The sequence below is a fragment of the Rhinolophus hipposideros genome (genome assembly GCF_964194185.1).
Source record: "Rhinolophus hipposideros genome assembly, chromosome: 14".
NCBI classification, from domain to species: Eukaryota; Metazoa; Chordata; class Mammalia; order Chiroptera; family Rhinolophidae; genus Rhinolophus; species Rhinolophus hipposideros.
The window spans coordinates 5942118-5965648 of record NC_138060.1 but is presented as its reverse complement, the minus strand read 5'-3'; the positions used below and the strand labels follow the sequence as shown (position 1 = coordinate 5965648).

The 23531-nt window shown below is 38.7% G+C and overlaps 1 protein-coding gene across 2 annotated transcripts in view; it reads left to right on the top strand.

Moving 5' to 3' along the window:
• The window catches only part of TAFA1 (TAFA chemokine like family member 1), a 574703-nt gene that overhangs the window by 433386 nt on the left and 117786 nt on the right, over positions 1–23531 (top strand). The window lies entirely within an intron of this gene.

Genomic DNA, 23531 nt, shown 5'->3' with positions numbered 1-23531 from the left:
CAATTATGTCGTTTTACTCAATGTCCTTAGAGTAAACTGAGAACATTTCAACATGGATTCTAAGGATTTTACACTAGGTTATCTTTTTGCCCCTTTCCTTAGTCTCATCTCTAACAGCACCTTCCCCCACACTGACCTCAGTACTCTATTGTCCAACCAGACCAGTTGGGCCATTTTGCTCAGGGCAGAAAAACTCTTTGAATACTATGCCTAGAAAATTCCCCACTCTCCTTTGTCCTGTCTGAGAAAATCCTGCTCATCTTTCAGATCTTAAAAGTGTAAAGGACTTCTCCCATCCACTGAATTGGAGTTAGGTTCCCTTTCAGGTGCTTCTCAAAATCATAGCCTTCACATCACTGTATTGAAGTTTTTATTTGTCTGTCTTTCAGGCTAATCTGTAAATACCTTGAGGATATTTACATTGTTGTGTGCTCTTGCCTAGCTCAGTGATGGCAAACAGTACACAATCATCAAACTATTCTTCGCATGAAGGAATGATTGTATAAAGATGAAAGTCACTTATAGACCTCAATACTTAGAACTGCTAACTAAAACAAGAACCTATAAAATCTTTATTTTTCTATTTGAATTTCTACATAGTTCCATACAGCATGTCTCTTTTTATATATTCACTTCTACCTTACTGTCTGCTCCAACATAGCTTAGTTACTATGCTTTGTATCTCCCAGCCACCTCCCCCACAACAACCAAACATACCCCGCACAAAATAAGTGCTAAAATTTGTAGCCCAAAGTAGATTATAACTGTGTGTCAGAAGTGGCTGTAGATGGAAGACCTGGGTGAGGTCTCGATTCCAATGGGTAATAAAGTAACTAAGTCTTAGAGGTACAGGATTAGAAGAACTGAAGTCTAAAGGAAGGAGGCACTACGATCCTCCAGTGATAATGGTCATTGTTGCTCTCCTGGCTTCGGGTGCTCTATCTGAGACAAAGGAAGAGTGGGACAGAGCTGTCTTTTTTCACTTAGCAGTGAAAATGCTAATTTCCCTTTTCCCCTCACTCCACTTACCCAGTGCCTAGGGATAAAGTTAGATTTTGAATTCAGCCAGAATAGAGACTGACAAACTTCTTTATAAAGGGCAAGATAGCAATGGTTTAGACTTTATGGGTTAAAACGTAAACTGAGAATATTATGTAGATATTTTAAATAACATATGGGAAAGAAAATAAAGTTCCACACAATTTTTTATTACTGAAATTTAAAATATAATAATAACAGAGTGTTGTGAGCCGGACATCGCTATCAAAGTATCAGTCTCACACACGTTTGGGTGTTTCCACAATGTCAGACTTTATTAGAATAAAGCCATGGATCTAGTTCTGCTGACTCGGTTTACCATGGGCATTGACCAAGGCTCCAGCCAGAGGACCACCTCTAATAGTCGAGGCAGAGCGGTTTCACACAAGAGGGTCACAAAGGTTGACAAGTGATAGTGTTAGGCAAGGCTAACAGAGTGTTAGGGAGACAGGATGAGAGAGAACTTGGTGTTCAGCGAGTCTTTACAGCATTGGGGTGTGAACCGTCTGGCGTCAGGCTGGGATGGCGAGATGGTCAGCGAGCGAGACTTCAAGCGCTCAGTGTGGGACATGTGCAGGTGTGGCTGTCAGCTTGTCAGTTGAGGCCTGAGTGAGAGCTCTGATTTTATGCTCAAGACGGTGTGGTGCAGCGATCTGCAGACCGGTAAAGCCGTCCAGGGGGTCGCACTCCACCCTGCATCTGGAGTTATCTGGTTAGGGCGTTCCCTGGGGACACCTTTCACGTGGTGCTCTGGCATGAGTGTCACTTGGAGACTGACATAACCATCAGCGTTAGGAGAGTCTATTTTGTGTTCATAATTAACGTTCTATACATAGAGTAAAATTGATTCTCACTCTAGTCTTCCGACACAGAGTAGAGATGCCTCTCTGGGTGCCTGGAACCCACTCAGCTCAAATACATGTGGTCAAGAAGGAGAGAGCTAGAGCCAATGAAGCAGGAATATGTCTTTGTGAGTCCCCAAATGATGTAGAGGACTTTGGAGTGAGTGAGTGAGTGCCGGGGTTCTGTCTCAAGAGACTGAAGAATGGAAACACGGACCCAGGAAAGGCGAAGAGTTTTAAAAAGAGGAGTGTTTATTGAAAGCAAAAGGTCTGAGCTCCCTAGTGGGAGGGTGTTCTGAATTGGGGTGCCAAGCAACTGAGACAAAAGCTCTTATTTTTATACCTTTCCTTGGCTGTTTGGGGAAGGGGAGCTGATGCCTTTTAATGAAATTCGTCTAACAGGTTTGTTCTGCTTGCCCATCCTGAAGGAATTAGCAAAATAACCCACTCTTATCTATCAGATCTGCTCCATTTGTCAGGCCAAAAGGAATTTTATGATTAACCTCAAGGCACTGTTGCATTTTGTCCTGGAGTGAAAGAGTAATTTCAAAACCTGGAGTTGTAGGATATGGCTGTCTTTGTTTATTCCACCAGGGACCTACCTGTTTACCTAAGGACATTCTTGCTAACCTGTCGCACCAATAACAGAGGAATAAAAATTTACAAAATGCTAACCCTACCATTCTTCTTAGGAGTGCCTTGGAGTGAGCCAGGGCTGACAGTCATGAGTCTACTGTTTTCCTCTTTGTCTTAATTCTTGTTGCTTTCTACACTGTAAGCATCTCTCCATTCTAATGACAGAATTACTGATTTTTTAAGGTAATTTTGATTACCTTTCTGGTTTCTGACTATTTTTCTACATGCTTATAAAAATTAACTCCATTTAACACATAAGAAAATTGAAGGCTAATTTATCAAGGATTCCATGGCGTGAAACTACACCCTGAACGACCAGAATCTGTTCTCTTGACTGTTGTTTTATATTGCTTCTGTAAGTTTTGAAAGAATGAATGTGTGCTGAAAAAAAGAAAAAAGGAAGTGACGGGTTTAGGGGTGAGAGAGTGGCAGGTGAAAAGTGGTGGACACAAAGGTCTAAGCAAAACTATGGAGGAAAAAAAGGAGAAAGGCATTCCTTATTTAAGGCTCTTCTCATGAAGACCTGGCATTTTCATAAATCCTGTCTGGAAATGATGTCCCTCCAGATGTCTTTCATGCACTGTTGACTGCGGTGGAAATTTGGTACAAGCCAAGTAGGTCTCCTCAATTGTCTCAATTCCCATGCTTATCCCATTAACCTGAATATAATTTGCTATGAAGAAGAGAACTTTAGCCAGAGGTTGAAATGTATCTACTGTTTGGCCAGATTTTCCCTAATGTTATTTCATTACAATCATTAACTGAAATGACTTTTTCTTTGGGGAATTCAAAAATTCAGTCACCATATTCCACATTTTGGATTATTACTCATAAAATGTTTGCTTAGCAAACTGACACCTAATAAAAGAGGAATGGTCTTTATTTATTTATTTATTTATTTTTGCAGGCTTCTCAACTGCAGGGTCATGCATTATTTATGTATGGCTTATCAAAAGGAATAAGTGTAATATGTTATCTTGAAGATTGCATTCTTTTACATTAGGTGGAAAAATTTTCTCTCAGTCTAAACAACTTAAAGTCTAAATTAATTTATTTCTACACATTGCTTCTATATTGCTCAAATGACAATTAATCAATATTGTTTGGCCATAAAAATGTTAAGGTCTAATTTGCATCACGTTAGAGTCGAAGGAGTTTATTCATGTCAGTCAACATAATTAAAACATCAAAAGTGGTGATGACTACAAAGTTTTACAATTTGAGTCAGGCTGTACTGAGCTGTTCACATTTATTACTCCATTTATTCTTCACAGTTATCCTAGGAAGAAGGTGTTCTAACTCTGTTTTATGAAGCTCAAAGAATTTAAGAAATGTGTCTACTTTATGTGACTTATAAGCAGTAGAGTTGGGATTTGAACCCATCCTGGGCAGATTACTGAGCCCAGGAGACTTCACTTTTTTGCCAATCCCTTCATTGGCTCTGCTATTTGAGATTTCTTAACAACAGAAGTACAACCATCCAGTTGACTATGAGTCAATTCAATTGATTGTTTATCAGTTGCTAGGAATCAATATCGTGAGTTATTTGGACTTCGTCTGCAGTACGTGTCTCAGAAAATCGTATCTAATTGATTCTCTCTTCCAATTGCTGTCAGTAAATTTAGAGATATTCAACAATTCTTGCGGGCCCATATGCATATTAGCATAATAAAATTCCATTCTCTTCATAATAAAGGATAATAAGATTATTGTTACAGTAACAGTAACAGTAACAACGACTCTGCGCTAAATGCTTTATGTGAATTTTTTTTTATTCAATCCTCACAAGGACTCTATGAAGTACAGTAGTCCTGCATTATCCCCAGGGCTGCTCTCTGTGGTTTCAGTTACCCCAGGTCAGCTGCTGTTTGAAAATATTAAATGGAAAATTCCAGCCATAAGCAATTCATAAGTTTTAAATTGTGCACCATTCTAAATAGTATTATGAAATCTTACACTGTCTCCCTCCACCTTGGGCAGGACAGAAAACCATCCCTTGGTCCAATGTATTCATGCTGTATGTATAGTACATACAGTTACATATTTTGAAAGACACAGAGAGAGAGAGAGAGAGAGAGAGAGAGAGAGAGAGAGAGACCGCATTCACAGAACTTTTATTGCAGTGTATTGCTATTACAGTAAATTATCCTATTTTATTATTAGTTAATGTTATTAATCTTTTACTGTGCCTAATTTATAAATTAAATTTTCATAGATATGTATGGATAAGAAAAAAACATAGTATATCTATAAGGTTGGTTTCAGGTGTCCACTGGGAGTCTTGGAACCTACGTTCCACATATAAGCGGGGACTACTATAGAATGTTAGAATCCTAAAACTTAATTCCTGTGACATCATGGAAAAATATTTGGTCTTTGTCCCTAGTTCCTGTCACACAGCTGCTAAAACCTTTGGATTCTCTGAAGTAATAAGATTATCGTTTCTCTGGCAATGACATGACCTGGCTGGGCATCCTCTGACCTTCAAGATAGGAGCTGGTCATTAGAAAAACCACGGCATAACTATCAGCTTCACCCTGCCATCTCTGGAGAAGAGTGGGGTTGGAGGTTGAGTTAGTCACCAATGGCTAATGATTTAATCAATCATGCCGTCCTAATGAAACCTCCATAAAATGATGGGATTTGGAGGACTTTTCAGTTGGTAAACACATTGGGGTGCTGGGAGGGTGGCAATACCTGGAGAAGATATGAAAGCTGCAGTTCACCAGCACCATGCCTTGTTCTCTCTTCTATTTGGCTATTCCCAAGCTGTATCCTTTCTAATAAAACAGTAAGCATAAATAAACTAACTTCTGAGTTCTGTGAGCCATTCTAGCAAGTTACTAAACCAAAGGAGGGGTTTGGTCATGAGTCCCCCAAATTTATCACAAAGTCAGACAGAAGTGTGGTTGGTTTGGGCACCCCATTTACAACTGGTGTCTGAAGTGACGTCAGGATTGTGAGACTGAGCCCTAAAACCTGCAGGGTTGGCACTAACTCCAGGTAATTAGTGTCAGAATTGAATTGAATGGTTAGATACCAGCTGGTGTCAGAGAGTTGGGGAATGATGTAAGAAAAAAGACACAGAATTCTAACTGTCTAAAGTAAATACAATAAAAGGAAGAGACTGTACTGAGACACTTAAATGAAACATTCAGAGGTCCAGCAGTGTTAGATCTAGCAGCTCAAATGTGTCATGAGCATTGGGCCCCTCTCTGTCACTCCTCTTCACTATTGTCCATGTCACCTCAGTGTTACAGGGTCTCTCCAAAGGTCAGCTCACATCTTCAAGTCCAGCAAGAAGAAAGCTTTTTTCCATTATTTCCACATAGTCCTCAAGTGCAGTCTAATTGAACCAAATTGGGTCACAAGCCCATCTTCAAGCCAATCTTTGTGGATGGTAAAGGACTATGGTCACAATCCCACCCCTGAAGCCTTCATTCACCTGCTCTGAATGGACTGAAAATATGCTGGGGGTGGTCCCTACTCAGAGGAAACCTGACATGCTTTTATCAGAAGAAGAGAGGATGAGATATGTGCAAGCAAAAACAGTGGTTTCAATTACAGAAAATGATAGTCACCATTATCGCCATTTTACAGACAAGTAAATTAAGGTCAGGAAGTTTAAGTGACAAGTAGAAATTTGCCAGTTAGTAAAACATCAAGCCGATAATCTAGTCCAGGTTTCTCGGGGTAATCACAAAACCATTGTGCACCTAGAAACGAAGTCTATGCAAGTAAGAGCATTATCGCTTCTGCTTCTCATTCCAATCCTGATAAGGGGCCAATAGCACTTGAACCCAGGTAATGTTACATTCCATTATCTTATCCTCACAACTCTGAAGAGAACAAAGAATTATATTTAGACTCAGTGAAGTGAAATGACTAAATTTTTTTCTTCCTTGAACAATCAGATTCTTAAAGAGCAAAATCTATGTTTTTATATCTATAAAAATCTTATAAATGTTATTGATTCTGGAAGATGTCTTTGGTTACTGGAATCAAATAGCAAATGGAGTAGAGATTTTTACCTGAAATTACCTAATTAATCCCAAAACATTTGAGGGGAAACATATTACGTGGGTATAAGATGACAGACATATCATCAGAGGTTCCACTGAGGAAATACCTACTTCCAAGTTTCCTTAGATTGTTGGCAGAATTCATCCCCGGCAGTTGTATGACGCTCGGCCAGGGGCCACTCACCTCTTTTGAGTCCACCTGCAATTCCTTACCATGGGGACTTCGTCATAGACTCTATCACAGTTTATTCCTTCAAAGACAGTGATTGAGAGAGAGAGAGAGAGAGAGAGAGAGAGAGACTCTAGTGCATAACAAGATTTTATAGAGATAGAGGTATGATAATTATGATAGTGATATCATGTCATCCTTGCCACATAATGTAACCTAATCACAGAAGTAACATTCTGTCATTACCTTGGCTGTATTCTATTCCATAGTTTATATTCTGAAAGTCCCACTCTAACTGAGGGGGGAGGATTAGACAGCATGAACAGGGGACCACTTTTGAGTCTATTAGTCACAGACCCCATCCTTGGACATTTACTCAACTTGTTCTTACTCTACTTAAAATGCCCATCCCCCATCACCAGAAGAACAAGTCATTCCTGAAGGACCAAGGACCTGAATCAAATTCTTTTACTCCAACAATTCTTACTTAATCCATTAGGATGAAGGTAGTATCTTCTAGTTTCTCAGAAACCTCTGATAATGAAGAAAATCTAGTCTCATGACATTTATTACTTTCTACTTTGCAGTACTATTTTTTTTCTCTCTGTCTTAACTCTCTGACGAGACCTTTGAAATAAGGACACTTCCTTCTTTCCTTTATTCATTCATATGTTTTATAGTATTTATCAAAATCCTAACATGCACCAATGTATCAGGACATTTGGTTGTAAGAAACAGAGAGAGTGCAAAAAAAATGTGTACACATTTTAAGAAAGGAAAAAATGATATTAAAATTGTAATACTCAATATGTACCAATAACAAAAGATGAATACAAGTTATGTGTACACATTTTTTTTTGGCACCCCTGGTAGAAACCCCAAGTGAGTGGTGAGTCAAACAAATTGGCAGTCAATTTATCTTCTCTTGTGCAATACAAAGTTTGGGGTAGAGTTTTGGTGACTTTGGCTGCACCAAGCAGGAATACGAATACTCTCAAGGTTAAAATCGCTAAGATTCTCAAAAGCCTTTTTCTTTGGTATTCTTTCTCTTACTGGCATAAGATGGCTACTCTAGTGCCGGCCATTAAGCTTACAGTTCAGGCAGGAAGAAGCAGAACATGGTAAGTGGATGGGGCAGCTCTTGTGTGAGAAAAGCAAAGTCTCCCTTGATAGCCTCAGCAGACTTTCATTTATGTCCCATTGACAAATGTCATGTGTCCGTCTGTAGCTATAAGAGGAACAGAAAAATATTTTGAATATGTGGGCATATGGCTGCTCTGATCAAAATTATTGTTCTAGATCTATACAAAAGAATAAAATAAGGATTGAGTTGGGAAAAAGATGATTTCCCAAGTTAGGTATGTGCTGGGCACTCAGGATAACATGATCAGTGAAAAGAGTTATGGTCTCTATCTCATAGAACTTTTTACTTTTTAGGAGAAGTAGACAATAATACAAATTATTTGGCAAATACTTGTAAAATTACAGTTGTGAATGTACTGAAATGGAAAAAGTCACAGTGCTCTGAGTGTGTGCAATGGCAGGGAGGAGATGTGAGGGACCTAGAAGGGAAATTAGGAAGTCTTCCCTGAAAAGATGGCTGTTAGACAGGTGGTATCTGGTCATAATTTTGGCACCATAGGGTCCTGCATATAACAAATTTATATAAGAGAAGAAAGAACAGTTGCAGAGAATCCTCTTGGAGCCTTTAGAATAACTACTTCCTGACTCTTTTTATTGCAAATGGCAGAGAATCTAATTTAAATTCAATTAAAAAAAATAAAACATGTACTGACTAAAGTTGAGCTTCCATCTTCAAGCACCGCTGCACTAAGCAGGAATAGGAATGGTGTCAGGAAATCCTTCACTTGTTCACTCGGCTTCCCTCTTTACTGACGCTATTCATTTGTAGGCTTTTCTATCATGGTACTAAGAGAGTGGCAAGCTTCAGATTCACACAGTTGCAACAGAAACACTTGTAGAAAAAAATTACATTTTCCCAAGAATAAATGTTTTACAGTGAGATCTCCTTGTGTGTGACTTGGGCCAGATACCAACTCTTATAGAAATTGCGTGGTCACGAGAGAATGTATGATCCACTTAACTAATTTTGAATCTTATGCCCTCTCCTGGATCAGGGGTAGAAACAGTACTGCCAAAACTCCATGAGCTGAGAATGGGGAAGAAAGCCATTGGTTCCCCAAAGAAAACCAAGAAGCAGTCACCAATAGAAGTGGGAACGCTTGCTAGGCAGGCAGAAAGAACAGGGACCTGCTGCAGAGTAGAAATGACTAATCACATTAATGACTGACACACGCGACAATAATAATAATAACAATAGTGAGAACTAACACTTATTTTATAAGTGTGTCTTCTTATACTTACCCATATAAATTCATTCTCCATTCCCAGCATGTTTATCCAGAATTTATCCAGCCTGCTATATCCAGCCCAGAAGGCAGAAGTAGCTCTGTGGTTGGAAATAAGTATGAGATTCCCGGATAGCAGGACTTCTAGTAGGACTAATTCCCTTCCCCAGCCCCCACATCCTGACTGAATGCCCCAGCGCTCATGCACTCATGCAAACAGACCTCCATTTGTGCTGACGTGCCCAGAGAAGGTCCATTAAGTGGAGCTCATTTCAAGCACAGATGGTCCTGAGTAGCTTAATGTCTGCCTGGTGGCCAGGCTAAGTGATTTTGGATGGCCTTAGACTTCTGATCACATCCATGCAACCAGGGAGAAAATGAAACCTTGTTTATCATCTTGATAAACAGTCCCCTTTCAGAGCCTCAGGACACTTTATGTAACTTGGTAGAGTCAAATACTATTAAACTGTCATTATTGTCAGAAAGAGAAGTAATAAGTTTTCTACCTGAGTCATAGTTAGTGATTTCTACAATGTGTAACACAAATCAGAGTTTCCGTTGCCCTCTTTTCACCTAAATGTGTGTTTTCTGATCTCCCTGGCTATGGCTGTGAGGCACAATCTCATGACATAAACAAACATATATTTTTATTATTACCTCTATGTGAAACCAATAAAATACCAAGATGACAAGAGCCAGGACACTCGGCTTGGATGAGATGTGTGCACAGAGGAGCAAAGCATCTTTATCTCCTTGTTTCTTCATGGAAGGCATAGATTTGAAAGACTGTATTTTACAGGTAAAAGCCTTGGAGATGGTTCCATCCTAGTTATCATTAAAAACATTTACAGAAGTTATTTAAGCACTCTTAAGAGGTAATTAGCATACCTCTTTTATTCTCGTCATCTTAAAAAATAATATTATCCAGATTAGGCTGTTTTAAGCTGCAATAACAGACCACCCCAAATCTCATTGGCTTAAAACAACAAAGATATATTTCTTGAAAATACAACATAGCCCTTGTGGTTCCACAGTGGGGGTATATTTCTAAGAGTTACTCAGAGACGAGAATTGCTACAGCAGCCATCATCTAAAATCGGGGTGAGCAAACTATAGCCCAGAGGCCAAATCTAGCTCACCATTTGCTTTGTACAGCCTGCGACCTAAGAATTCTCTTTACCTTTTTCAGTGACTGGAAAAATATCTAAAGGAAAAACTTGTGACACATAATAATTATGTGAAATTCAAAATTCAGCTTCCACAAATAAAATTATATTGTCACACAGGCACACTCGTTTGTTTGCGTATTATTTATGGCTGCTTTTGTATTACAACAGCAGAATTTGGTAGTTGCCACAGAGACAAGATGGTCAACAAACCCAAAACTATTTTTGTCTTTATAGGAAAAGTTTGTTGATCCCTGATCTAAAATACTTCATGTTGCCACACCAGCAGGAAGACAGTCCTGGAGGGTCCTGCCCAGGGAGTTAAAGCTCAGCATGGAAGTGATCCGTTACTTCTATTAACACAGAAATAAACACGTGGCCCACATTCCACAGGAGTACTAGGTACTACCGTAGCCCAGGAGGAAGAGAGCCAGAGATAGTCGTTGAGTAGCCCTAATTGCTGCCACAGTCAAAATTAATAATAGCAAGAACATTAATTCATTGTTCTTGTATCTCAGGAACAGATAGAAGGGCTTGGCCCATGTTCACTCCTTAAGCCTCACAAGAACCTCATCATGAAAGTACTATTATTTTCTCCATTTTACAGATGAGGAAACTAAGAATAAAGAACTTAAATAATTTCCCTGAGGTAAATATCGCTAATAGAGGGTGAAGGCAGTATTTAAAAACAGTCAACATGGCTTCAAAATCCAATCTTAAAAACTATGCTCAACTCTCCTACCACATGTGGACGCTCTGGAACATACAAAAGTCCCAACCATTGATATTGTAGAGACCACTTCCTCATAAGACCCTTAATCATAGACCAGTAGATAAAATCAAAACACTCATTTTAGTGTTTGTATAACAGATTTCCATAACCTTTTATTATTCACTTAGGAGTTTGAAAATAATTTAGCCCATTGATGGAAGTAAACTCTACCATCTATGGATTTTCATGTGGTTCTCCTATAGGTATCACAAAAGGGACTTGTAATTTAAAGTTAGTTTATGGCTCAGCGAGAGGACATCAGACTGAGGGGGCATCAAACTCTAAAGTGAGAGTGCTTCTTCCAGGGAATAGTATTTGTCAGACACTTCTCCCTCTATTATCTCAAACTGTATCCCGATCTTCTTGTCTTTGCTTCTAAGCCAATTCAGGAATGTTATTCTATGGGCATTTTGTTGTTGTTATTTAGCTGGAAGAAAAATATCATAAAACAGTTATGATTTAGAGGTGATGGATTTGCAGTCACCACATTGTCCATCTTATTTTGTTGGCTGTACTTTATGTTTTCATAATGGAGTTTGTATATTACCACTGTCCATGTTCCTTTAACATCCATTTCACTTACCTGTGAGGGATAATAGAAGAATCTTATTTTAAGAGAATAAAAATAGTTCATGATTATTTTGGGGCTTCCTTCTTTGAGTGTATTTCTGTTTATATGCTATATAACAAAAATGAATAAAGATAGAAGAGCAGATAAGGCAAGGATGCAATGTAATAAGCATATTAGACCAAGCACCATTGCACGAACAGTTAAGACATTTAACAGAATTGTCCTGAGGCCTTACTGGTAAATGCCTCCATTTTCCAGCCTTTCAGAATTCTATCCTTCCATCAAAGCTCATGTCAGATTGTAACTGCCTCAAGCGTTGTCTTTGAAATTGGATTTCACATTTACGTTACTAATAATAAGAATGTCAGCTTTTATTTATAGTGCACCCACTGGGTGCTGCTTGGTGTAGTAATTACTTTTAATACACAATGTTTAATGCTCACAATATCCCTTAAATTAGGCATTTTGCTTACAAGGGACCAGGGCTTAGAGATTACGACTTTCTCCAAGTCACCCAGCTAACAACTCAAATGATCTTATTTGAAATATCATTTAAATATTAATGAATTCAACCTTTCATGTCAATGTTTCAGATAATTTTAGGGAAATTAGTGTAGCTAGAGAGTGATTTATATTTAAAAGGACTACCTGTTTCTTTTCTAGAAATTGTTTCCACCTCTTTCCCAGTCTTGAAGGCCTACAACAGAGAAGGAAAGCATGATAAACTGTCACCCAAATTGACCAGTGATGTAGGTTGAAGCACAGGGTTCAGAGAGATCCAGGCAGAATTTACACTGAGAATGTTGCAGCATAGAGGGGGACAGTAGACATAGATATTTTTCTAAGTATTATTTCATTTCAACTCTTTCCCTAATCACAATAATAGGATATGATTTATTTATAAATAATAGAATATTATTTATCTTAGACCATAGCCCAGGGAAATTTAAAGGTACTGATGCTGTGATTTAGTTTCCAGAAACTTACATCAACATCCAGGGTAAATGACCCAGTTTGAGATAGAAGCTTCCCCTTCAGTTGTTTCAACAGCCACTCAGCCTTTGAGTGGCTTTCCTTCCTGGGCTATAAGTCATTTCTATGGTTGCAAGAATTTGCAGTATATTGAAGGCAAGTTCAGATTAAGCATGCAAATTTGAGTGAGATGTTATGTTCTCAGCCATATTTTAACCAAATTCTCAGGCAGATCTGAGAATAGCAAAAAGGCAATCTGATACCCAAACCAGTACTTGAGTTCTCCGCCCTAAAGCCATCGAAGGCATCCTTATAGGAAAAGAGTAAAAGTTCTAAAGTCTTTAAAGAACAGTAAAGAATCAAGGATGTCCTCCTTGTAACCTCATTGGTGCATTTTTGAATAAATTTTATTCCCATGTTGTTAGATCAGTTATTTAAAATGATTTTGCAGTAGAGTTTCAATATGTCCAATTTTTAAGCCATTTTCTTCTTTAAAAAAATGTAAAGGAGAAGTTTAGGAGACGGGTGTTGAATTTATTGTGGTATACATTATTTTTAGCAATCTTATTTTAGGGGGATAGTAAAGTCTAAATATAGTGTTCCAGTCATTGGCCTGGGATGAGAGTAGGAAGATGGGTATGAGAAAATGTCCATGTTGGTGAAAAGAAGAAAAAAAATGATGAGTGCAATTTTTTTCCACTAATCATAATCTACTCAAAGATGATATTTCCAGTAGTGTTACTAACAGCAGAATATCTTTCAGTGCCTATTCTGAACCAGGTATTATAACCCCTTTACTTATTTAATTCTCATACCCATTTAGATAAAACAACCCTATGAAGTTAATGCTTCATTATCCACATTTTACAGAGGAGAACCCTGAGGCATAGAGTGGAAAATAATAGGAAGCATCAGATATAGGAGTTGAATCTTGGCAGCCTGGGTCTAGAATCTGCAATCTTATTCTTTATGCTGTACTGCCTCAATCATGTCTGTAGGGCCCAGAATTTGTTCCTTTTTCCTACATTTGTCTGTTCTCTATCTACCCCAGAGCCCTAGGAGGGAGATGGTAGTTTGTTTAATCTCGAGCATAAACAAATCAAGCAGCCATTTTGCTGTCCTTGACCAAAACATGCTCAAAGATTTATTAGAACCTCTCTTGTCAATGATTTACAAATACATGTGGAGTTTCCTTCCAGTCCGTTGGGTCAATAAAGCATTTTTAACACAGTCTTAAATATGCATTTCTGACATTGGCTACAATAGACTCCAAGAGAGCTACTTATAAGGCCTTGATTAAGAAGTACTGTAAAAGTGAATGTCTAAAAAAAAATTTGTGCTTTTTCTCACAGATAATAGCTTTTAAAGAAAGGAACCATTTGTAATAAACTGAAAATGCAAGGATCAGAATAATCATGTCAGGCTTAATATTCCTTAATTATGTTTTATTCATTTTTTCCAACAGTTACCTTCTGCTATAAGCAAATATAGCCTGACTTAACTACTAATGAGGATTGAAGTTTTCTTATGGTTACTCTTAATTGTTATTTCATTCTTCAGTCATTTAACTTAAAATGAAAAGATTTTATTTGTACATTTTGACTTTACCCCAAATCAATTCCTTTTTTCTCAAGAAGATGTAGAAGGTTACTTAGCAAAACTATATTTATCATTCAGGTTTGTTTTCTAAAAAGACTTCATAATGGATACTCAGAGAAAATTCCAAAAGAGAAAAGAGGAAAAGATAATTAACTGACATTCAGTCTTTCTTCTCTTCTTTTCTCTTCTCTTCCTTTTCTTCCCCTCTTACTCCTTGCCTTCCTTCTTTCTTCCTCTGCTTCTTTGTTCTCTCTCTCTCTCTCTCTCTCTCTCTCTCTCTCTCTCTCTCTCTCTCTCTCTCTCTCTCTGTTCCATCAATCAGTAATTTAATCAGTCAGTCATTTAGCAAAGCATGAATGCCTACTCTTATACCAGGCAATAGGGATAAAAATATAAACAGGAAGTCGTTCCTGCCATCATGGAGTGTCCAGTCCAACAGGATAGACTGGCAGTGAACCAGTTACTCCAATCAGGAGACCTACTGTAAAAGGGAACACACAGTGGAAGTCAAGAGATAGTCTTTGGGGAATAGGTTCATTGATCAAATATTTACAGACCCGACACAGGCCCAGTACTGGGGATAAGTGATGAAAAAAAAAATCGCTGCTCTTACTTTCTATAAGAAAATAAAAATGTTATTTAAAAAATGACAAAATAATGCATTGTGAATATTATTGTGGGACAATTATGAGAGGTTGTAGGATTGTATAACAGGGGAATCTATCTTACAGTATGTTCAAGGAAACCACCTAAAGACCTTAATAGTGAATACAGGGGCAAAAAAAAAAAATGTACATGGTTTAGACTTATGTTACCCTATTTTTTAAAGATAGTTTGTTTCTATTCCAACTTTACATTCTCCACTAGCATCTTCTTTCCCAGAAACCTCGTGTTGTGATAATTTTGAATTCCTTGGCTATGCTCAATCATGGACATGAAACCATCAACACCAAAGTACACTACTGAATGTCAAATTCCTTGGCAGATGAAAAGGATTAGACATTAGCAATTTCCCACAAGTGCCCATCCTTAAACTGTTGAACCAATTTGTAGCCCAGAGCAATCCAGTCGGTAGGCATAAGCTCTTTCTATTAGATGTTCATTTTGGGGGCAAACTCTGTTTTATGATGCCAATCTTCAAGTTTTTAGCCATCTGCCTGCCAGTCATTCCTAACCTCATCTTCCCTTCTCATCATGAATATAATTGTCATCAGTGGGGACTCTTTTTAAAGGAAATGGTATCCTTAGCAATTTATCTTCTTTGTGTTTCCTCGCTTGAATAGAGCGAGACAATGATACATAGAGCTGAGAAGGAGGGAGTGTTGTTAGAAGCATATTGGGCTTGACATTTTTTTAACTTCTCCAGCTCCAAGAGAGTTGCTGCTGCCAGAAATAATCTTGAAACGTTATCTTTTTTTTCCCTTTTTGGATATTATAAACTTTCTCTTCCTGTTAAAAATGGGTTTTGATAATGTACTCAAGAGTTCTGACAAACCTAAGCTTAAGTGCAGAAGGGGAAGTGGAGAGCTGCCCCGTGGAGCTTCCCTGCAGGGCACCTGCCCATCACCACGGAGGGAACCAGGGAACGTAGACAAAGGGAGTGAGAAGCAAGTTTCTGAAAACCTGTGGTGGAGGGAGAACTGGGAAATTGAGGTCCGCCCTCTACACATCTAACTTTTTCAGATAGCTTGCGTTAGCCAGATAATTATTGCATTTACTTTTCATCTGACAGAGCAATGGCACCCCTTACAAAGCTAGATTTGCGGATTTCTCATATTTTATTTTTGATGTGTATTCTATAGAGAAAGAAAAGTGATGATAGAAACAATAATCTGAAACAATAAAAGTAGAAACAATAGAAACAATAAAAATATTAATAGTACAGAAAACCTCCATACTGGCTTGTTCCTTATGCCACATTCTCTGCCATTAGCTGGTAGGTAATAGGTTACCTCACCTGTCTTATTTGCTGGATCTACAGAAAAGAAACCATTTTACAGATAATCCATAAGCAAAAAAAAGGAAGTTCAATTTCCTGAGCACTTAAATGACTGCTTTAAGAGACCATAAATCATCTTGAAATCATTTTGACTTGGACTGAGATAAAATTTAGGAATGGATTGGCATTGACACCAAAGTATGAAAGGCATTTACATGACAGATATTATCATTATGGTTTTGCAGTAACCTTGTCACTTACATTTCAAAGTATAGGTAATCTTTAAAATGCAGATAAATACTATGTTTAAATGGACCATTTTCCATTTCCCAGAAATGGTTATGACAAACCTAACTTTTCTTCACTTTCATTGGGGACAAAGCTGGGGAATGTTTTGGTTTCCAGTCCCCTTTTTCAAGCAGCCAGCAAATGAGGACAATAACTATGACTTAAAAGTCAGTTTCAGGGGGTCTTGAGAAATCCATCCCCGTGATTATAGAAGAAGTGCAGAATTTTATTTCTTTTCACAGAATTAGATCAGCTTATCACTGAGTCTTGGGTAGACAAAGTAAATTTGGGTTCCTGATATAGCCAGGAAGTAAAAACAAATAGAAATTGGGAGATAGAAATGTATCTTATAAGCTTACCATACACTATTTTACCAAAGACATTCAACCTTCTCAAAAAACAGTTCATTACTATTTGACTGTGCAAAAATCCATGACAGATTTGTAATTCACTTTTCATCTTGTTCAATCATCCATCCATCCATCCTTCCATCCATGCATCCATCCAACAAATATTTGACATTTGATTCTAGCTTTAAAAAGCTGATCATCGGCTAAGTAAGTTGTTTTCACTTTCTCCTTAGCAGAGGAATCTCAGAAGAATAGATTATACTGAATGTTACAAAATCAAATAACTAGAGCTGCTTTCTCCTTTCCTCCAATGGACATAACTGAGCTCCCTCAGATAATCTATACAGCGGCACAAAGCATAACTTGAAAATTTCCAAGCAAAGGACCACAAATGTGAGCCTTATCCTGTCAAAAATCCAGTATTTTTGTTCAACACAAGTCAATGGAGGCAGGTTGCGTGGTCGGGAGAGATTGAAAACTTAGATTTCTCTGATTGACTATGGCTAGGATCAATCACAAATGTAAACCTTGGGAATCAGGAGATTTGAGTATGACGGCACCAATCAAACTTTCTAAATGTTACGGTCCTGTGTGCCTCTGAGCCCCAGGTCTGGGCTCCACACAGTACAACTTGTCATGGCCACATGAGCTTCTTATTTAGAGCAGCACCTCTCAGGCTTCTAGTGTGCAAATCCATCATCTGTGAGCCTGAGGAAGATGTGGTCTAGGGTCATTGACTTCATGAACAAGGTTTTAATGAAAATGGAGCACTTGTCAATTCCCAGTGACTGAGCTCTCCTCCCCTTTTCAGAGACATGGTAGCATGTGTTGGGACCAGGAAAGGGGCACTGTCCATGAGGTCACAGGATCCGGGTTCTGGTTCAGATGCTGCCACGTACTTACTAGGTAAAACCTGAGCAAGTGTTTAAGCTACTCTTGATCTCAGTGAAGCCTCCTCTGTAAGATAAGGGAATCATATAACCTCACTGATCTTTTGGAGCAAAAAAATAAATTGAAGGTTTATAATGTCAGATACATAGCAAATACTCAGTAAACGGTTAGTACCTATCATGATATTATTATCATCGTTAGTTATATCACCACGTCATTTGGCTGTTCTGAGTCTGCATTCTCACTAAAAATAGGCATAACAATAGTCCTATTTCTGTCTTTGAACTATTTTGCGGATTAAATGAAATGTGTATTAGATGCACTTTTTAAATCCTAATAATAACATGCCTCAGACAATGTTTAATAAAGAGAACGGTAGTAATCCCTGTCCTTGAGGAGATTACATTCCAGGGGGGAGACCCACAGACAATAAGTATAATTAATAAATAAATCATATACTGTATTTGAAAGTCACAGTTACCCTGAAGGTGGGGGTGGGAGCACAGAGCAATGTGAAGGAGCTCGTGAATGCTGGCTAAGGGAATTAGGATTTCAGTAGGGTGGTCAAATGTGCCTTTGATAAAATGACATGTGGGCAAATATGTGGTAGAGGTGAGAGAATGAGCCAGAGATCTGCTGGAAGAGAGTCCCAGGTGGTGTATAGTTCAACTTGTCAAGACCAGAATAGCCTGTTATTTAGAGCAACACCACCCTGAGTTTAGAGCAACCCTTAATGGAAATCATCTCTACCATGTTCAGGCTGTAGCCTACAAGAAAACCATTCCTTCTGGAGCAGAGGAAAGGAGAGAAAGGTAGTAGCAAATGAGGTCAAAAACTTGATTGGGGGGTTAGGGGAGGACAGATCAGATAGTAAACCTTGGTAACCATTCTAAACAAAGGGTCAGACTTCCTTTTGCAAGTTTTTCATCAGCAAATAATGACGACTTGTGACAAGATGCAAAAATGTATGAGTTTTAGAGTTCAACACACCTGAGGCACACTCCTGTGACCTTGGCCAAGTCATTCAACTGCTCTGAGTATCAGCTTTTTATCTGTGAAGTGGGGACAATACCTTGTACAGTTGCTGAGAAGTTTATAATTAGTGTACGTAAAGTGCCAGGTGCAGTGCCCAGCACCCAACTGAGAGCTCACTAAATGGCAGTGAGGACTGAGATGACATGAAACTGTCCTTTTGACTCATCTACAACTATGCTATGAGGGACTGGCTCTGGGCCTCCAGTGGCTACCTTCTTTTCCATATTATTTAACTCAGTGCAGTAACTCAATCTGGCATGTCTGTCGCTGTGTCTGCTGGATTGACTGTAAATCAAATGAGATTCAAGGTATGCCCTGGGAGCTTTCATATGCCTTGTGCTATTTTCAGTCATAAATGTTGCTTCAGTCTTGCATTAAAGCCAAGTGATGACTTTAAAATCGATGTATAGCATAGAACCAGCTATTACTGACTTGACTGAGGGTACTTGCAGCCGACAATTATGAGCTAACGTGACCTGATTTCAGGTCTGGGTTAAAGACTGTAATGTGTGATTAGCGCTGCTGTTCCATTAACTTTAATGCCAGTGATGGGCACGTGGCAAGACTGAGATGCTCTTTCCATGATCTGAGTTCAAGCCTTCTTACTTCCTGCTCATAATTTTGCATTGGCCTTTTGTTCCCTCTGCTTTGCCACTGTGCACTTCTCTAACCACTCCTGCAAACAGCACCCAGGTGGTCACTCTAGAGCAATATCCAGATCACATCAGGACTTGGCTTTCAAATCCCCATTTGTGCTGCATTGCAACATAGAATCACACCAACATCTCTCCCTGGAGAGGAAAGCCCTCTCTAATTAAATCCTATCTCAAGTCTTCAGCTCTGTCTACTTTAATGTATTTTTAAAATACCCTGACTGGGACTTCCAGTCAAAATGGCAGAGTAGGTAAACACTGTGCTTGCCTCCTCCCACGACCACATCAAAATTAGAACTAAATTACAGAACAACCACTCTTGAGAACCACCTGAAGGCTAGCTGTACAGAAGTCCTGTAACTAAGTATATTAAAAAATTCAGGTCAAGACTGGTAGGAGGGACAGAGACATGAAATGGGCTGATCCCACACTCATGCATCTCAGTTAAGAATCAGGAGGGCTATCTCAGCTGCTGAGGTCCCTCCTGAGGAGGGAGGTCAGGGGTGGGGACCCAGCCACACACCAGGCTCCCCAACCTGGAGCACCAGTGCAGGGAAGAGGATTCCCCACAACAGCTGACTGTGAAAACCAAGAACGATGGGATAAGTGTGTTCGAAGCGAAGGGGAGTGTTTTGAGGGGGATTAATGGCAATGTGTCTTTTACTGTAATAAATTATTTTTTTCTTAAACATCTGTATTGTTTAATCATGCCTCATACAAGAGAAGAGAGCAAGAGAATAAGAAAGGAACAGAAACGAACTACAAAAACAATTAATAAAGCGGCAATAACCACATACCTATTAGTAATTGCTTTAAATGTAGATGGATTAAATGTTCCAATCAAAATATGAATGGATAAAGAAGAGGTGGTACATACTGTGTTTCCCCGAAAATAAGACCAGGTCTTATATTAATTTTTGCTCCAAAAGATGCATTAAAGTGTATTTTCAGGGGATAACTTAGTTTTTCATGTACAGCAATCTACATTTATTCAAATACAGTCATGTCATCTTCTTCTGGAACATCGTCATAACGTACTAAATGCGTCCGTCTGGCTGACGATCTAAACTGGGGCTTATTTTCAGGGTAGGTCTTAATTGAGGGAAAATGTGGTATAGACAATAGAATATTACTCAACCATAAAAAAGAATGAAATCTTACCATTTGTGACAACATGGATGGACCTAGAGGATATTATGCTAAGTGAAGTAAGTCAGACTGAGAAAGACAAATACCATATGATTTCACTTATATGTTAGACCTAAAAAACAAAATAAACAAACAAAACAGAATCGAACTCATCAGAGAACAAACTGATGGTTGCTAGATAGGAGGAAGTTAGAGATCTGGGTGAAAAGGTAAAGGGATTAAGAAGCACAAATTGGCAGTTAAAAAACCATCATGCATATGTAAAGTACAACTTACAGAATATAGTAAATAACACTGTAATAACTATATATGGTGTCTGGTAGGTATAAGACTTACCAGAGGGATCACTTAGTAAGTTATAAATGTTTAACCACTATGCTGTATATCTGAAAGTAATATAATATTGACTGTCAATAGTAATTTTAAAAAAATTTAATAAAAATAAATAAAGATAAAAATAGCCTGAACAGCTCCTTAGAGAAATGGTTGATTCTAGGACCAGGGTAGGAAATAACTAAGATAAGCCTAGATCATCTTGTAGGGCCAGAAATTAAGGAAGTGCTCAAAAAAAAGGGGGAGGTGGTAAGTATACACAGAAACCAGCTGAAAGAGCTCACAATGGCCAAAGCTGGAATATTTTGAGCAACAAAATACATAACATAGTATTGGATTATTACCCAAAACATAAATATCCGTGAGTCCATACTGATACAATAAACAAAAATAAATGGATGAGAGAGAAGAGACAAATCTGTTATGCAGAATTCCCAATAATTTTAGTCGATGTGAGACCCACAAGGAGATAGAGCATAACTCCCATTTCTTAAGTGTGGGCTACACATGGTGATTTCTTGCCAAAGAGGACAATGTGGAAAGGAGTGGGGTTAGGGGAAGGTAAGGATGCAGAAATCTGGCAAGCACTACCTGAGCCAAGTGATCAAGGTCAATATTAGCAATGATAAGTTATATTGACAATATGTTCCCTTGATATGATGTAACGAGAATAGCACTTTACCTCCGAGGTCCTCCTCCAAAAACACATAACCTCAGTTTAATCATGACAAAAGCATCAGAAAAATCCCATTTGAGGGACATTTTATATAATACCTGACCAACACTGCTCAGAACTGTCAAGGTCATAAAAAAAAAAAAAGAAGGAATGTCTGAAAAACTGTCATAGCCAAGAGGAGCCAAAGGAGATAAGACAACTAAATGTGATGCGGTATCCTGAATGGGACCCTGGAACAGGAAGGGACATTGGGTAAACACTAAGGAAACCTAAATTAAAGCATATACTTTAGTTAATAATAATGTATCAATATTGGTTCGAATTTAGCATACTAATAGAAGATGTTAATGTTTAGGGAATAAAAATAGGAAATAATAGGGTTTGGCATATGTGGGAACTCAGTACTATCATCACTAGTTTTTTGTAAATCTAAAACTGTTCTATAATTAAGAGTCTGTTTTAATAAAAATGCCGCAGCGTCTCACATTAGCAAAATGCTTCCCCTTTACCCTCCCCTGTTGAAGCCCTGCCCTACCTTTCAACTCATAACTTAAGAAGCCTTCCTAATTCTTCACGAATAAATGAATGTCCCCTTCCACCTGTGTCCCCAGATCTTGGTACTTACATGGTGTGAATTGTCATTAATTCACTTACTCTTCATTCATTCAACCAGAAGGAAAACCTATAGCAGTTGTTGACAATAGGGCTTTGAGGAGACAAGCAGCAACCTTGACCCTGACCAAGCTTGCCTGAGGTAGGAGACCACTGGTTACAATTATGCAAGGAAATGTATAGGGTGCTGAGAGAATGAAAAGTGGTGAAAGTGAGGGGTGTTTTCTGAGTTGAGGGTGGTGTATGAAGGGTTGGGAGGTAGGAGAGAGTATTCCAGGAGAAGTCATATTTGCAAAGTTTCTGAGGCAGAAAGGAGGGGGCATCCCCAAAGAAATGCATTAATATGACTGGATTTTATTACCATAGGTAGCCTATATGCTGTGTCAGGCTTAGTGCTAATCTCACTGTTATCTTGATTTATACTCACACAACCCTATGAGGCAGGTGTTATTATTGTACCTATTTCACAGATGCAGAAACTCAGGCACTCAGATAGTAAGTGACAGAGCTGAGATTCAGACTAAACTAAGCTGTTTGAAAAGCCCAAACTCTTTCCTCCCATCGAGGGAGGCAGATGTAGTCTGCCTTAAGTCAGAGATTCTTGTGAGTGTTTCTATCATATTAAACCAAGGTTTCTCAACCTCAGCACTATTTGGGCCACATAACTATCTGTAGTGGGTGCTGGCCTGTGCTTTGTGGGATGTTTAGCAGTATCCCTGGCATCTACATGCCAGTAGCACCCACCTTCCACCAATAATGATGACTTAAAATGTCTCCAGACTTTGCCAAATATCATTAGTGGGGAGGACAAATAGTAAAATCACCCCACTCCCACCCCTGCATTGAGAACCACTGCATTAAGCTGTAAGTTCTCAGGACAGGGCTGTGTCTTAAGTCGTCCCTCCTTCCTTCTCTCTCTACTATCTGCCCTGCCTTTTTATCAATGTTTCCTCAGTTCCCACCGTGTATGGGCTGGATACACATTTCTTACAGGTTATATAACACAGTAACTTGTATACAGTGGTTACTTAACAAATGCTTGCTCAATTTCTGCCAACTGAATCCTAAATGCCAAGAATTGTAAATGCTGTGGGCCCATTCTTGTTAAATGGAAAACATTTTTCCTGAATGCAGAATCTGACGTTGGGAAAGTTAATTTCTGATTTCTGGTCACTTGGAGTATCTTTTGTGTCTCTGGAGAACTGGCTTAGCTGATGTCCTGCAGGCTGGAAAGACAAACCTCTAGACAGACCCAGCAGTGCACCTGTTAAGAACTTAGTGAAGACTGACATACATTATTATGTTGCCAGTAAATATTGGTGAATGCCAGTCTGACCTGAAACAATTAAATGAAGCCATAATCCTGGGTCTGTAGTTCGAGGTGCCACATACCCATTCTCTCCAGTGATTCTTTCTATCATTTTTGGATGTTATCTAAATTGGGAAAGT